A 17,649-nucleotide genomic window follows, 5' to 3' on the forward strand; every position below is an offset into this window, starting at 1 on the left:
TCCGGACAAAGCTGCTGTGTATTTACTTCTGGCCAGAAACCAACATGTGGGGTTCAGGAGTGTATTAACAAAACTAAAGGAGGAATATGTGGGGTCATGGAGTCAGAAGTGACCCAAGGAAGGGTACCCAACGTTGGATAGGAGCTGGTGATTTTTTCCTAATCCATCCTTTTTGAAAATTAGCCTGTAGTACATTAAATGTTCTCAAAAGGTTTTTATAAGAACTGAAGCTAATATGTGTCTCTTAGAACAGTGCCCAGCATGTAGTAAATGCTCAAAAATGTTAACCATTAATATTTATTAAGAGTTTTCTATTAATTACTATGAGAAAATAGGAAATCACAAGTAGCATGAAAAAAATATAGACATTTAATAATTTCTTACAGGAAGTTCCAGGGACTATAATTCTTTACTTGCTGGTAGACTTGACTTTACAGATGGTAGCTGGACGCTTATGGGTTTCTGGTCTAAGCTTTTATTACTGAAGATGAGATTTCTGACTCCACACCCATCACCTTTATGACATCTTTTACGGGAGTCAGAGCAATGAATGTGGCTTTGTTTCAAGAGGGCAATTTGGATTTCTGAAGCCTTCCATCCCAGCAGTACCCTATTTATTAAACCTGGGATAAATTCAGGAATGAATTACACTCAGTACTAACTTATTTTAACTGACTGAGTGCTGTGCTTAAAAATAGAAAGAAACAACTTAGAGATATTTAAAATACTTTTAGCAGATGCACTTTTTACTCTTACTTTTTATTTTAAAGTGTATTTTGTGTGTTTACACTACTGCTAATTTGTGTAAATAGGAAGAAGAACGCATTAGAAGTTTGCTCTACATTGTGTTCCTTCAGTGACAAGAAATAAACTATCATTCAAAAAAACTCTCTATATTTAGTGTTTTGAGCCAATTCAATTCAATCCAATTCTTCAATTCAAAGTTGTATGTTTAGGTCCTATGAAATGTCATGCTCTGAACCAGATGCTTTTAAGCCTTTTTGCTAAGTATTATATTAAAGAACTGTTTTAGATGTGAAGAGTAACTTGGTAAATGTTAGCTTTTCTGCCTTGTATGTAGCTTAAAATGTAGTCATATTGTTACTGGTAAAATGTAGTACAAATTGAGTCCATATGATTTATTTATACTGAAAATAAATGTATTATTTACCCTTTATCTAAAGACGTAGACAGTGGGCACTTTTGTTGCAAAATAAATAAATAATCCCATATTAAATATTAAACCATCATTTTTACTTTTTTAATGTATCAGAGCTTTTATAGACTGAACACTGCAAATAGTAAAACATCAACAGGAGAAACCCTTGTTATTGAGATAATAGTGAGTAAGACTTATGGTGGAAGGAATCGGCATATTCTATTTATTTTTTTTAAAAAACGAATGTTATTTATTACTCCAATCCTTAAGGTCTTCTGTTGGGTTAGAGCTGTAAATTGAGTAAATAAAACTCCAGGTAGCCCTTACTCTCAAAGATTTTGCAGTTCACTTTTCATCTTGTTCCAGGCAGCAGAGCAGATCAGAGTTGAAGCCTAGAAAAGTACATCACACAGACTCCAGCTTCAGAGGAATCAGGCAGAGCAACAAAAGATAAGCAACTTTCAGAAATGAGATTCACCTGGAAGCGTAGACTCCCCTTAAAGCTTAGTTGTTGATAAGATACCTGAATACATTTTAAAACTGCATCTGGTTACAGGAGAAAGCAATGGTTATCACACTTTTTATAAATACTTAGTGTGTTTTGATTTTAAACCTGTACATAGTTAATATCATACACCTGCTATTACTAAACTGTGAACTCCAGGCAAAGAGAAGGCTCATCACCAAGTCTTTGGATGCTGACTGTAGTTTTATTGTGAAAACTGATTATGTCAACTAAATTTCTCAATTTCCATCTTGACTGCAAGTAGAATTCTGACGGAGACCTAGAAGATAATTTGCCCAGTTTTGAAATTCAAGTTCTTGGACTCTAACCATGGGAAGTAACAACTCTAAATAATCAAGTTGATGTTTTGTTTTTCTAGCAGGGTAAACATGACCCTAATTTGGAAATTGCTAACAGCAGTTCTCATTTTATAAAAGACTACTTAAGTCTATAAAGGAAAAGACACACAGACACACGCTAACTATAAAGTTTCTTGACTGTGCGATTTGGGGAAAATTTAAACAAATTATCTGAATAAACTCTCATCTCTTTTCAGTTTCCAAATTAATTAATAGGTTCTTCGGCTAAGGTCATAGGTGAATGATACTCAGATGTATTTTTTTAACAAAGTGTGTTATATACTCAAACATTCACTAGTAATAAAATTGTATTTATCAATTTATTAATCAAGCATATGTTTCCAGAGTCTGCAACATAGTGGTTAAGGTACAGACTCTGGGACCATACATTTTGGGTTCAGATTCCAGCTCTACCAGGTCTAGTTGTGTGACCTTGAACAAATTACTTAACCTCTCCGTGCCTTCGGCTTCTCATATCTGAAATGGAGAAGCTAGTAGTACCCATTTCATACTAAATTAAATAAATGAATGATGTCGTGAGCACTTTTTGAGTGTTAGTTATTAGTAGTTACATGTGCCAGGCATTATTTAGATGTAGGACAAAATGGTTAACACCATGGAGATAGCATTCTAATAAAGACACAATAAACAAATAAATAAGTACTAGCAGAATGTAGATTATGATAATTACTCTAAAGAAAAATAAAACAAGGATGAATGTATGGTGTGTATGTTATTGGCAGGGAATAGGGAGAAGTTATGGCTTTAGGCTATTTAGAGTGGTGACTGAAGTCCTCTCTGGAAAGATATTTGAAAGAGACATAAATGGAGAAAGTAAGCCTTATAAATGCTCAAGTAATGCTATTCTTTTACTTCTTCTTCCCCACTACCTAATCCTTGTCCACCTTGCACAATATTTTAAAAGAAGCTTGATGATCGATTGATTTCTAGTTGATTTATACCACAAATTGAATAAAATTGGATAGACTTCAATCAAACATGCATAAATTATATTTGAAAATTGAAGGAAGAGGGATACAAACTTTGTCATCTGATAATAAAGGGAAGGCCAACACTTTCTTGTTATCACAGACATATAATGGTTAAGAATGTATTGAGTGAGATCTGTTTTTAGAATCTCTTCAAAAACTTAAAAGAACCATGCAGAATTATTAATGGAAGTAGAGTGAATTAAAACTGGAAGGGTGATTCCATTCCTCTATGAGGGACATGCATAGCAGTTTAGTAAAGTATACTTGTCATGAGGACTTGGATTCTGTGAGTCAATGTTCCTATGACTTTGAGTTGTAAAAATTAAAATTAAAGTTGTGAAAGCACTTTACAAATTATAGTATGTCCTGTATTAAAGTTATTTTTAATTGATCAATTATTCTTACTTGTAAGATGAAGGGAAAACAGGAGCTAGAATCATTTTCATCTCATGAATTATTTGAGCTTAAGATAAATTATCATGATGCCCTGCAGGTGGAGAAAATGGATAGTTTTTCATGAAATGTAAAATAAATATCATCTATTTTCTGTTCCTCCTCTTGGCTCCCCAAAAAATTATAAATTAAAGGAGTAGAATGCTCTCTGTAAGCATTCTCTTTCCTCTCTGAACCATTTTTGTTTTACTCCTATATCCTAGATAAAGCTGTAACTGCGACAGGATATATTAGCCACTGCAATCTGAACAGAAGGGCAATTCCTAATCAAATTGGCACTAATTTCTTTCAGTACAAATTATCATCATTCACAGAAAATTTGCTTTCAGTGAGCTGTGCCAACTTGAGGTATGGTTCTCAGCACTTTTATCTCCACCCATCAATACAATAGATCAAATCATTCTGTAACAGCCATGCCTTTTTCTTTCATTTTTTACGACTGATAAGGTGAATATCAATTTTTTTTCCATTTATTCCAAACTTGTCCCATTTAAATGGGGCTCTATTTCTTCATAATACTTCTTATTGAAATGAATTTAGGTAAAGTATGGAAGCAAAAAAAAACATTGCAAGTATTGTAATATTAAGAAATATGTTTGATTACTTATCTATTGAGTATGTATAACATTATCTAGCCTAACACTTTATATCTAAGAAGATGTATGTGTGTGTGTGTATATGTCAGACTACAGATTCATATGTTCCCAACTGTTATGCTATTTTATATAAATTCTACAGACTTCCAGGTGTCATCATAATATTTATATATAGTTCTCTGATTCCTCATCATCTACACTGTTGTAGTTTGCTGTGCCATCTGCTCAAAAAGATGCATTTTTATAGGTTTAGAATAATGCTATCATCTAAATAGCTTGCCAATTTGCAAATATTGTTAAAATATACCAGAAAGATAGAAACACTAGGCAGTGCTCTGGGATTTTGCAATCTTATACCCATCTGCATTTAATTACCTTTTGTTTTAGCTCAGGTGTAGAGCAATCTCATGTATAAACTTGTGGCTAGGAAATTTTCATAATTATAGTTTTATTATTTCAGTTTTGTAGTTTTAAACACAAGATGAAAGATTTCATCTGAAAACAACTGTCTTTACCAGTAAAAAGTGTTAATTACAACATAAATGATGTCAGTGAAAATATTGGAAAATTTCAGGTTTAATTAGGTCTACCACAGAAATAGAACTGTCACAGACGGCATTTTGGCAGTTTTAATTCCTATATGAGTTTTCTTCTTTAAGAGGATCACATGTAGAGAGTGAAAAAGTGAATGTCATTTGTTTGAAACATATTGTTTAAGTATGTACCCAAGCTGAAGTGTAGTATCCATTCATAATATACTATAGTGACAAAATATTTTCAACCAAGGTTTCCACAAAGATACATATTCATTCCTTAGGCATTGCTGCTTTTTCTTTTCTTTTCATAGGCTATGATGAGAAACTGAGCCTATCTAGATAAAAACAGTTCCTCAGACATATTTTGAAGAATTGTGCCTTCTATATATTACTTATCTAGGTTCAATAATCTTGAGACTTGGAAATAACCATACCCAAAGTATAGGATATATTCTAAGCCCAGGGGAATCACAAAAACAAAGCCTTAAGACTGCAAAGCGGTAGTCTTCCTGTCAATAAGAAGATCTTAATTGCTATAATTAAAAATGAGTCACTTTTATTAAAAACTGAACCCCCCATTGTGCGAATCATTCTAGTAATGCTTTGCATAACACTCAGGAATTTATAATGCCTAAGGATAATACAAAATGTAACTTTCCCTGACTACTTGCCACTGTAAATACATTGTTTGCCAGTGACAGTTTCAAACCATCAAATTGAGATATGAAGAAATTAAATAATAAAAGCCCCAAATAAGAGTGTAGAAAAAGAGAAATTGAAATATGGTTGTATAAGTATATTTTAAAAATATGTAAGATTTGGCTTCCATTCCTGTTAGGAAAACAAAGCAACGCTAGCAGAAAAACCTTGTATGCCTCTGTAACCCCCACAACTCTAGCATTCAGCAGGAGCCATGCCAACAATTAAATGAGTAACCAGCAGGATTCTCAAAACAAAGCCAATGAAGTGATGAAGAAAGTCTCATCGGTGACATGAAATCCATGTCTTCATGATGCAAAAGGGAATAAAATGTTGCCTATGGATTTCCATGGTATTCCTTAACTCTTAAAATGTCTTTGCTATATTATATACATAATGAGGCAGCCTTGTAAGAATTAGTTGTTGACAAGCCCAAATGAGTAAGTACAGATTATTAAGGTGATATGCTCCTGTCTTCCCCTTTGATTATTTGTTTTTTATCCTAATTCTGATGTGAGCCACTGCTTTAGCTCAAAACTTTCAACCTACTCCTTTCTGTTCTCTTCTACTGCCCAAGTATAGCTGTTTCTTTCTATTTACTTTGCATGGTAGATTATTCCATTTCCAGGTGAAGAAGTAGCTCAATTACCCCCAAAATGACTAGGTGGAATCCTCCTCCATATTTTCATCAGAATAAGCTAGAACAGGCCCTGCTGTCCTTACCATCCATCCCTCCTATATCATATAAGGAGGTACCTGAGGGTGGGGAAGAGGAGAGAAGAATCAGAATCTGGGATCATCTGCTTTGAGGGAAGTGAACTATTCAAGGAGAAAATATCTAACCTATCCTACCCCTACACTTTCATTAGTTAATGGAAATTATGCTCAGAGAGAATCATTAAGAGACATTAGCGATCCCTGAAAGAAGGAGAGACTGAATTCTTGGTCCTAGGCTGGTTGCTTTCTGGGTTGCAGTCTGCAAGCCTCTTCAAGTGATAGCAGAGAGGAGCAGGATGAAGAAGTTCTTGAGCAAGCTTGATAGCTTCTCTTAGAGTTTAGGGATGTGTGGAATTTAGAGTATGGTTCATGCTTCTTACCCAAAGATTTCAAAGCTGGGAGAGTTGGAGGGAAAATTTTCCCCCTTGTTTGTAACTTGGTGTAGAGTGCCTGGGAAGAAAAGAATGCCTTTCCCTCGCCCCGTTTCTTAAAAAGACCTTAGCAGCTGACATGTTTCTACAGGAAAGAGCACAGTAGATAAAAGAAAAAGCAGAAGCTTTGGAACTTTCTTGGTGGCAGCTGAAGAAAGCAACATAACATCCATGGAGAACTTGGAGGTTGGACCATTGTCAGGCCACACAGAGGTGTAGCTGCCATTCTCTGAGGGAGTACTCAGTTTTGAATAGGAGTGAAGTGAAAACGTATCCCTCAAAGAAAACCACACATAGCCTAACTGAGACTATACCATGACACTACATACCAGATGCAGATAAAAACAGAGCTAGTGTGTGACCAGGAATGCCGTCCCAATTCAGGCAGATGCCTGGGAATGTAAGCAGACAGCTATCTCCTGTCTTCCCTCTCCCTAACCACCATCCAACAACAGAAAATTTAGGCCTTGCAAAGAGAAAGATTGTCTTCATTTCAAAATCAGACCAGGATAGACTCTTTACTGTAATGTAGTGGAGTGAGAGGAAGAATGAAATCAGCTCATGCCTTCTCCCCACTCCGTATCCTTCTCAATCATCAATGGTTCATTTTTACACAAAGTATGAACTTCCAAACAAACTATTGAACTGGACATATTTATGTGTGTGTGTATTTATTCAGTGTCATGTAGCATACTAAATCATTTATGTTCACTTCAGTCTTATAATCTATTGAGCTAGTTTCTATTTTTATGCCTATTGTAGAGTTGAGGGAACTGTATGGACTTGAGGCTATTTAAACCCAGGTCTGGTTTGATTTGCTCATTTCTGATAACTCTTCTGTGATTTTCCTTTTCTCTTAGGAACAGATCTCCAATCCCTATAAGGGCTTAGAGGGTCCTTTATAATCAGTACCCTGTTTTTCTCTATGACTCAAGTATCCCTTTCTTATTTTGCTGATATTTTATTCTAAAAATGTGGTACAAATATATAAAGTAAACCCAGGTACATTTCTGTGTAAAAGAAGAATACAAAATTCATGACAGTGTAGGAAGAATGATTTCTTTTCAATTCTTGTGATCATGCAAGAGACTTTAGAGGTCAAAGCATGAGCAGGAACATTTGTATGCTTAAAGTCATCTGCACAGTTGAGAAAGGGACAAAGACAAAGTGTCATCGGAAACCATTAAGGATCATTAATTCTTTTTTGGATGAGATAATGAGATCCTCTTAGGAATCTAAATGAATATGCATGAAACATTTTAGGTTATGAAGGGAACGTCATCTGTTTTGAAAAGTTCTTAACCAAAATACAACCAAGATGAGTATAATTTTTTTAATAATAAGAGGTTTCTAATTTTACATTCTAATTTTTAAGATTTAGGCTCATTCTTTAACATCAGGTAAATAGCATATTTCAGTTCCATTCAAGCGTTTTTTGGTTCATGATCAAATTTCTTCTTCCATTTCAAAAGGAAAAATGGTTTCTGCATTCCTGTATTAGTGCTTTTAAAAAAAAAATCTAAACCATATATCCTCATTTCATGTAAGAGTGTATAAGCAATTTTCAGAGTAACAGGCATGTATCTTATCTATAGGCCTTTGATTTTTCCATTTTTTTTTACTATTTACATTTATCTTTTTTTTAATATTCCACCAGGTGGAAATTGTTGAAGCATAGATAATTCACAAATTAGTATGTTTTGAGGTGTAACCTACGCCAGGCACTTTGGCATGAGGAGATGACAGTCCAGTGCAGCAGATGGACATTGATCACATAATGAGAGTACAAACTGGTGAGTGCAGTAATGGGTCATGTGCAGAGAGCTATGGACACACAAATCTCAGCTGAATCCAACTGCCAACATTTTTAACAAAACCTCTGTTCTTTCTTTGAATATAATAATAAACCATTCAGGAGATTGTGATTAGCCAAATCAATTTATTTTATTGACTTCAAATTTTTCTATTTTTTAAAACCTCATTTTGTTGGAAAAAAGTATGCAAGGAACTTGAAGATGAGCAATTGATTCAAGGTATTGCTTGAAATGATTTTTGGTCAGTCTAAAAAACTTCCATCCTATTATTTAACTTTAAAAATCCAGAAAGAAGGAGGTGAAGCTTTAATTGCTCTAATGATGTGGTATCCAACAGATTCCAGATTATACAGTGTGTGCGCATGTGTAAAGATGAGGATGTCTACATTTAATCCAAATATTTACTTTTATAGGAATGCTATGTTATTGTAGCTTTATCTGAGAAATGTTAAAGTCATTGTTAGTTTTAACTTTCTGCACATCTGTAAATGGTATAATTTGTAAAACAATTTTTCTTGTGGTATATCCTCACAGGTTCTTCCTTAAGTCATCACATAGGCTTTGTCAACATGATTTTTATTGGTAGCTATTTATTACTCATGTGAGGAAATTGGTATTTTCTTTTTTTGCAAATAAGAGCCATTTGTTTTCATATGTTTTGAATTATTATATTATGAAATTGGCCTTTCTTGGGGTTGGAGGCCCTATGAGAGAATCAGATGAGACTGATGGATGAAATGGAAAGACTCTCACTAGACTGGACTCAGCCAGTTTCTGCTCTGAAAATTATAGTCAGCCCTCACACTGTAAAACAGCAATTCTGCAAGAGGTTCAATGGAATAAAATGTGAAGAGATGGCATTTGGGCTGCCCTTCAGGAAAGAAATGATACAACTATGTTGGCTTCTGTTATCAGGACCCCATGACCTCTAAGAAAGTCTCTAATGTTAGCTTAAAATAATGAACAAAGAAGACCAACATTGTCTAAGGGAAAAACTACTAGTAATTGTGCTAAACAATGAACAGGTCAGTGAAAATCAGTAAAAGGAAAAGTTTGTATTTCCAAGGAGCCAACATTGTCAAGTTTTCTAGAAGTGATGGAGTTGACTCTAATAATAATAATAATAATAATAATAATAATAATAATAATAATAGTTATTAACTAGTCACTATGTCCCAGTCCAAGCACTAAGTTAAGAATTTTACATATATTATGTCATTTAATTCTTTTTTTTGGTAATAAATTTATTTATTTATTTATTTGTTTTTATTTTTGGCTGTGTTGGGTCTTCATTGCTGTGCTCGGGCTTTCTCTAGTTGCAGAGAGCAGGGCTACTCTTCACTGTGGTGCATGGACTTCTCGGTGTGGTGGCTTCTCTTGTTGTGGAGCACAGGCTTTAGGCGCGCAGGCTTCAGTAATTGTGGCACACAGGCTCAGTAGTTGTGGCTCATGGGCTCCAGAGCGCAGGCTCAGTAGTTGTGGCACATGGGCTTAGTTGCTCCACAGCATGTGGAATCTTGCTGGACCAGGGATTGAACCCATGTCCTCTGCATTGACAGGTGGATTCTTAACCACCGCGCCAGCTGGGAAGTCCATGTCATTTAATTCTTACAACAAACATTTGTTGTAGTTACTGTTATTACTATTGTTTTTAATTAATTGTCAGAAAACTAGGTTGTAAGAGATTAAGTAATTTGCTCGCAGTAATACTACTAATCAAGGTCAAAACTAAGTTTCAAATCCAGGCTGAATTCTAGAACCTAGAACCTGTGATTTTACTCAATGTTAGACAATAAAAGTAGTATTACTTAAAGTTTAGAGAATAGGTATCAGCACCTCCATCAAAAAGGAAGCTCAAGAGCAAGGATTAAGTTTCCAGAAACCAAACAAGTTATTTTCAGTTTTACTCTCCTCCCAGGGAGCATTTTGGATTGCTACAACTGAGAGAGGTGCTTCTATATACTCTGCAACTTAGAGGACAGTAACTCTCAACAAAAAATTACCTGGTTCAGAATGTCAAAAGTGCTGAAATTCAGAAATCTTGAACTAAAATATTAGGGCAAATACATAATTTGTGGGGCCTGGTACAAAATGAAAATGCAGAGTACCATGTCCAAAAAGCAGGAAAAAAAATGCTCTTTCCTTTTTTTTTTTTTTTGCCATCTCTTACTTTACCTGTCATGGTGGTTTTTATTTGCTAAAGAAAGTCACGTTTCCTTGGGCAAGATTAGTGGTTGGGCAACTGTAGGTCCTCACCGATGTCCAGGGTTCCATGTACAATTGGGCACTGATGTCAACTCTCTCTCTGCCCACATCCAGGCTCTGCCAAGGGAGAACCATGGTACAAGTGACTGGGCAGAGATGGGGGAGCAAGTGGCAGAGAACCTGTCTCAGGGAAGTAGAGAACCAGCAGGAATCAGGATGTCAGTGAGCCAAGGCTCTAAGTCACCAGTACATGCTTCAATTGTTCCATCAGACTTTACTAACAGCATATAAATCCAAAATGAAGTTATTAAGAACTTCAAGATGGTGAACAAACAGCTTTATATCCTTAGTATGCAGGCCCTTTTTGAATGTGAGACCCCGTATGATTGCTTTGGTCCATCACCCATGAAGGCTGGCCCAGAAACTGATAATGACAACTGGGGAGGACTAAAAAGTGCATGGCTGGTGCAGGAATCTCAAAAGAGAAAGTTTAAAGGGCTATATAAGAATTGCCTTTTTTTATTCAAGGGTTTAGAAGCCCAGCAGGAAACCAAAATTTGAATGTCAAGATTTGTCCCTATCAGGGACATAGAGTATATCATCAGAAAGCAGCAGCCACTTAGAGTAACCAAAGATCAAAGGAACGGAAACCAATGATGGAAAGCTACCCTGGAATACTGACAAGGTGGTATAGAAGAGGCAGTCCTCAGAATATATTTAGCAATATATATTCAGACTCACATGGTGAGTCTGAACAGGGACAGTAGAGATTCAGAACATTCTAGGCAGAAATGGGGATTCCTGGAAGAACTAACCTAAAAGATGGTGTGGGATGGCTTCAGAAGTGTGTATCTTAAAGCCTACTGAGTGAAGTGAGTCAGACAGAGAAAGACAAATATCATATGATATCACTTATACATGGAATCTTAAAAAAGGCTACAAATGAACTTATCTACAAAATAGAAATAGAGGTACAGGATGTAGAAAATAAACTTATGGTTACCGGGGGGATTAGGTGGGGGGATAAATTGGAAGATTGGAATTGACACATACACACTACTATATATATATAATAGATAACTAATATGGATTTGCTGTATAGTACAAGGAACTCTACTCAATACTCTGTAATGGACTATATGGGAAAAGAATCTGAAAAAGAGTGGATATAAGTATACATAGAACAGATTCACTTTGCTGCACATCTGAAACTAACACAATATTGTAAAACAACTATACCCCAGTTTTTAAAAAAAAGAAAAATAAGTGTATATCCTAGCTACTGATAGTTTGAGGCTGGGGTCATTTCCAGGATGCCTTCTGAAATAAGAAAAGCAGAAAAAGGAAGAAGTATCTGATTGCTTTGGCTTCATTTGGTGCTACCAGACATGAAGTGCTTGTGTTAGCAAGTAGTATGTTGTGGTAGGCAGGATAATGGCCCCCCAAGACACCCATCCCTTGTGTTTATGTTACCTTATGTGGCAACAGGGGTATTGCAAAAGTGATTAAGGTTAATGTCTCCTGACATTGAAATCAGGAGATTATCCTGAATTATCAAAGTGTGCCCAATCGGATCACCTGAATTCTTGAAGATTCTACCCTAGAGTCTACAGAAAGGAGCACAGCCCGGTCGACATCCTGATTTTAGCACAATGAGACCATGTCAGACTTCTGCTCTACAGAACTATAAGATAATGAATTTTTGTCTTGTTTTAGCCATTGTATTTGTGGCGATTTGTTACCGCTGCAATAGGAAACACATTCATAGGTACTGAGCTTGCATGATAGACTGAGCCCTGTGAGAACACATGAAATCCTGGTAAATAAGAGCTGGGATGATCACTGAGATAACTGAATCTAACATCCTCATTTTAGAGAGAAAAATCTGTTGTTTAAAGGAGTTAATTGACATGCCAAAGGTCACACAGCCTGATCTTTCAGCCAAATCCCCCTTTCTCTCTACTATACTGCACATTTCTTGATAAAGGGGTTCACAGAGAGGAGATGAGGAGAGATGAAAATAGATGCAGCACTCACATTATCCAGAAAAAAGCTGTAAGAACCAGGGAGAGAATAAACAGAAATGAGAGGAAAAAATGAACCAGGAGAGAAGTAAATCTTTTTGGTTCAAAGACAAGTTCCAGTTAGAACTGAGAACACTCAAAGCATAGCATGCAGGGGAAAATAAGATAAATTGGCCCCTAGAAGCAGAGGTAAAGCATGAAAAATGATCAAATGAGACAGGAGGGAGAAGCCCTCGCCTGTGTTTCAGCACCATCTAAATCAGAGTAGCTTCCTTTTCGTAGTTGCTCCTGGAGTCAGCTTCCACTTGATAAACTAGGTGGTGAGTCCAAGAGGTGGCTGGCATTGCAGACCTGTGTATCTCATTAGTCCCGCGAAGGGCAACAGGGGAAGATGTACCTTCCCTCAGAGAAACTGTGCTGCCGTGGGAGAGTAATTCCACCTGAGCAGCTGACCTGAAAACAGACCTTTTCTTCTAATGCCAAGTCTCAGAGGAGAGCTGCCTTTCTCCCAACATTCCTTATGGGCCTTCTCTCAGTTAGAAATTAAAGAGAAATATGTCAGACACAGAGTCTAAGAACAAAGTATAAAACATGACTCTAATAGGTTACTAATAGCAATAGTGCCATTGGAAATACCCAGAAAAGTTCAAATTGTCAGGATTTAAAAGGTCAGCAGGATCTTCAATCATGTAGGTCTTGCTCTGATTTGCTAATTAATTTCCTTTATAGGGAAGGATACACCTGAAAAGTCCAGTGGTAGACATGTTTTTCAGTGCAGGTTCACTTTGTATAGAATGGCATTTGTATCCATGCAATTGATTTTTCACCTCTTATGATTAAACAATCATAGAATTGGCATGAATGAATTGTATAGCAAGAAGGAAAAATAATTCCTATGTTAGATTATTTTAGTTACACTTACATAATAATTGCACCTGAAAAAGCCAAATAGGCAAAACTTTTTTTTTTAATTTTTTTTTTTTTTGAGGTACACCAAGTTCAATCATCTGTATTTATACACATATCCCCGTATTCCCTCCCTCCCTTGACTCCCCCCCACCTTCCCTGTCCCAGTCCTCTAAGGCATCATCCATCCTCGAGCTGAACTCCCTTTGTTATACAGCAACTTCCCACTGGCTATCTATTTTACAGTTGGTGGTATATATATGTCTATGCTACTCTCTCATGTTTGTCTTTGCATGTGTCTATCTTGTCTGGTCTTCATTTGGCCACCTCATATGCCATATGCCCCATGCCTTCCTTTGACTCTTTTCCATAGTTTCTCTATTAGGATTTTCCTCCAGATATCCCCCCATCCCACCCAACTGTAGTAGCAGACCATGTAGTCTAAAACATTTTCTATAATTGCAGTGTAACATCTAGAAAACTCAGTGTCATCTGCTCCAAAAACAAAAGCTTTCTTCCGAAGGGATTTCCTCCCATTCTCCCCAATACCAAACACCCCCATTCTCAGCCCCAAGCTGACAGATTTTAACATGATGTTGTCAACTATCAATTAGATGACAAGTGAATCATTTATTCTCCATTACACTCTGAGAGTCATATTTAATATATGAATAAAAACCTTGGCATTTCTTCCCTTTCTCAGTTTCTCACCAGATTTCTACATGGTCCCTTCATCTTAAGGTTCTCTATGATGTAAGTAGATATAGCAGAAGCCCTTATTCAGAGCTGTCTTTTTGCTTCTTTTGGCAGTTGATTTTAGACCTCCTGTATATTGTTGAACTAGATGAAGATATCTTGTATTATTATTATTACCCTTGACCCTTGATTAGAATAGCGTTTTGTTTTTTTTTTAATTGTGGTTTTGTTTGTGTATGCTAACTTATCTCTGAGATTGCTTTAGGATAGTGTATTTGATGAAGGTTAAAAACTTAACTGTGTTTTTAATGATTAAATGAATTTTGTTCTTTAAATTTACTTTCAATCTTATCCAGAATGTGACTAAATAACTAAATATTACTTAGTTATAGTAGTTATCTGAAACCCTATCTTTGTCTTAGTATAATGTAGAAATCAGAGTGTAAGGCATGAGATTTTGAAGGGAGGACGGCAGTTGAAGTTACACAAGTCCCCCATCCCCTCTCCCCACCTTCTGAACTCGCTCCGAGGGGATCATATCTCACCCCTCCTACCATCAGAGAATGACTGGTCTGTAGCTCTCCCCATCCCCTTTTACATCATTGAATATAGTCCTTGCCACAATCCTGAGGTTAGTAACATTTTTATTCCAATCTTTAGGAAGCTAGGTATGGGTTTACCTGTTTAAAAAAAAAAAAGTAGAATGATCTTTCAGATACCTGTCCATTTGACTAGAGTCCCCTTATACTTCACCACTCTACTATGCAGCTTACAGTCATCCTTTAAAACCTAGAATCTGACTCAACACTTTTAGATATAACATAAATTTTGTAACAGGTACCAAAATAATATGAAGAGCCAAAAGTAAAAAAATAAAAACAAGGTTATAAAAGAAAATATAAATCTTTATGGTTTAAAGACAAATTCAGCTTAGTTTTTCTTTCCCATTTGTCCGAGGCTACTGAAAAACAACCTGCTAAGAGAAACTCTTGCTGCCACTGCTCCCTGTAGGAAGGTCATTGTGTATAAGGTGTATGCATTTTCCCCGGGGTTATTTCAGGCATATTCTACAACTGGCTCCTTTGCCCATATTCATCAACTCTTCTTTAGGGATTCAGTGTCAAGTAGGGTTCTCTCTACTTATTGTGAATTTGGAAGCTAGTAAATACACTCATTACACTTATCACAATAAAGCAAGCAAATGAATGAATAAAAACAAGAGAGAGAGAAGAGATCAGGAAGTAAATGATTTCAGCCTCGTGTGATGGTTAATTTTATGTGTCAACTTGACTGGCCTCAAGGTGTTCAGACCAAACATTATTTCTGAGTATGTTTGTGAGGTGTTTCCAGATGAGATTAGCTTTTGAATCAGTGGACTCAATAAAGTAGGCTGCCCTTTCTAATGTAGGTTGGCATCATTCAATCTATTGAGGGCCTTAAAGGCACCAAAAGCAGGGGAAGGAGGAATTCATGTTTTTTTACCCCTGCCTCCCTGTTTGAGCTAAGATAACTCATCTTATCTTCTCCTGCCCTCAGACTGGGAGTTTCACCATTGGCTACCCTAGTTCTCAGATCTTCAGACTTGGACTGAATTAAACCACTGGGGTCTTCAGCTGCTAATGGCAGATCATGCAGTTTCTCAGCCTTGATAATTGCATGAGCTATTCCTCGTAAGTAAGTGAGTAAGTAAGTAAATAAATAAATAAATAAGATATTGGTTCTGTTTCTGTAGAGAACCCTGATTATTACAGCCCCTGAATGTAGGGACTCTACTTTCTATTTATTTACCCATTTTGTACCATAATATGTAAATAAGGAGGGCTCAGTAACTACTTTTTAAACTGTAGCTATCAATCTATAATAATATAGATAGGGCATAGAATTAATAAATAGCCAATAGCTACAAAATCTCTTAAGCATATTAGAGCAAAACTCTGTGTTTTTCTTGGGTTAATAGTAAAAGCTATTTTTGCAACTCCTGAAGACACTTGAGTTTGATAGGGATGAGAGAAAAAAACTGATGTGGGGTGGCAAGAGGAATACAATATTTCGATAAAATTTCTACATAGAGTTAAATAATCTGTAATTTTTTTCTAAACAGGAACATTCTCTCACAAATAAAGACCACATTACTGAACAAAAATCCAAATTAATGAACTCATATTTGGGAAAGGGAGCTGTTTTATCTCGTTATTTGATGAAAGGAAGTTCTTCTGTTATGTAGCTATGTTTACTTAAATGCATCTATAACTTACTATATTAGGCTTCTCCAGAGAAACAGAACCAACAGATATATGTATGGAGAAATATATATCATATAGGTATAAATTATAAAGATTATATTATTTTTATATTATTATTTCCTTAAATCATTATAGAAGGAAATATATATTATAAATTAAAAAGTATATTATAAGGTAGTTCACATGATTATGGAAGCTCCAAAATATTCAGTTGGTAAGCTGGAGACCCAAGAGAACCAATCATGTCATTTCAGTTTGAGCCCAAACTCTTGAGAATGAGGGAAGCTGATGTTCTAGCCTGAAAGCTGACAGGCTCAAGACCCAAGCAGAGGCAATATTTCAGTTCAAGTTCGAAGGTAGAAAGAGACCAATGTTTCAGCTCACATAGTCTGGCAGGAGAGATTCTCTCACTTGCAGGAGGGTAAACCTTTTAGTTCTAGTCAGGCCTTCAACTGATTCTATGAGGACCACCCACGTTGGAGAAGAGAGGAATCTGCTATTCTCAGTCTACTAATTCAGATGTTAATCTCATCCAAAACACCCTTACAGACACACCCAGAGTAATGTTTGACCAAATATCCAGGGAACTTGTTGCCTGGTCAAGTTGACACATAAAATTAACCATCACTCTTACTAATAGGAATGAAAGGTGAGGAAGGGTCTTTAGACATAAACTGATCATCAGGATATTCTGGTAAAAGCTACTTTTCAGAACTACATAGTAGGCATGATTTGTGGAAGAGGGAATAATATTTTTCTGAGGAAAATACCCCTAAGTGACAATGGCTTCTCTTTATAACTTCAATTATGTATTAGTTCGTTTTAGGCGTCACATCTTTCTGGAAATCAGGAAACCTGAACTGTATTGATGTATTGATCCAGGGCTCATCTTAGCAACTATATTTAACATCTCTTTTCATAAGGAGGAAACCGTTTCTATTTCTGCAAAATTCTGTGAATATGTATGTTGTTGTGAAAAACCTGGCTAAACAACTTTCTTCCTGTTTAGAGATAGAAGTACATTTAATATGGATTCAAAAATGCCAAAGAGAGATGCTCTCAGTAATGATTTTTCAACAAACATGTACATTTCACAGATTTATATTATAGTTTTCCTTGTGCTTAAAGGAACAAGCATTCCTCTTATAAATTCATCTGTTCAAAAAATTAATATCATGGAATCATAATTCTTTAGGGAATAATTTTTCTTTTTTCTTTTTATAAGAAAATTTTAAAATATATGTATGAATCCATTCTTAAATTATTAGACAGGTGAATATGATAAAGAGTCAGGGTTAATCTTAATTTGGACCT

This window comes from Hippopotamus amphibius, chromosome 10 (genome assembly GCF_030028045.1).
Source record: "Hippopotamus amphibius kiboko isolate mHipAmp2 chromosome 10, mHipAmp2.hap2, whole genome shotgun sequence".
Taxonomy (NCBI): domain Eukaryota; kingdom Metazoa; phylum Chordata; class Mammalia; order Artiodactyla; family Hippopotamidae; genus Hippopotamus; species Hippopotamus amphibius.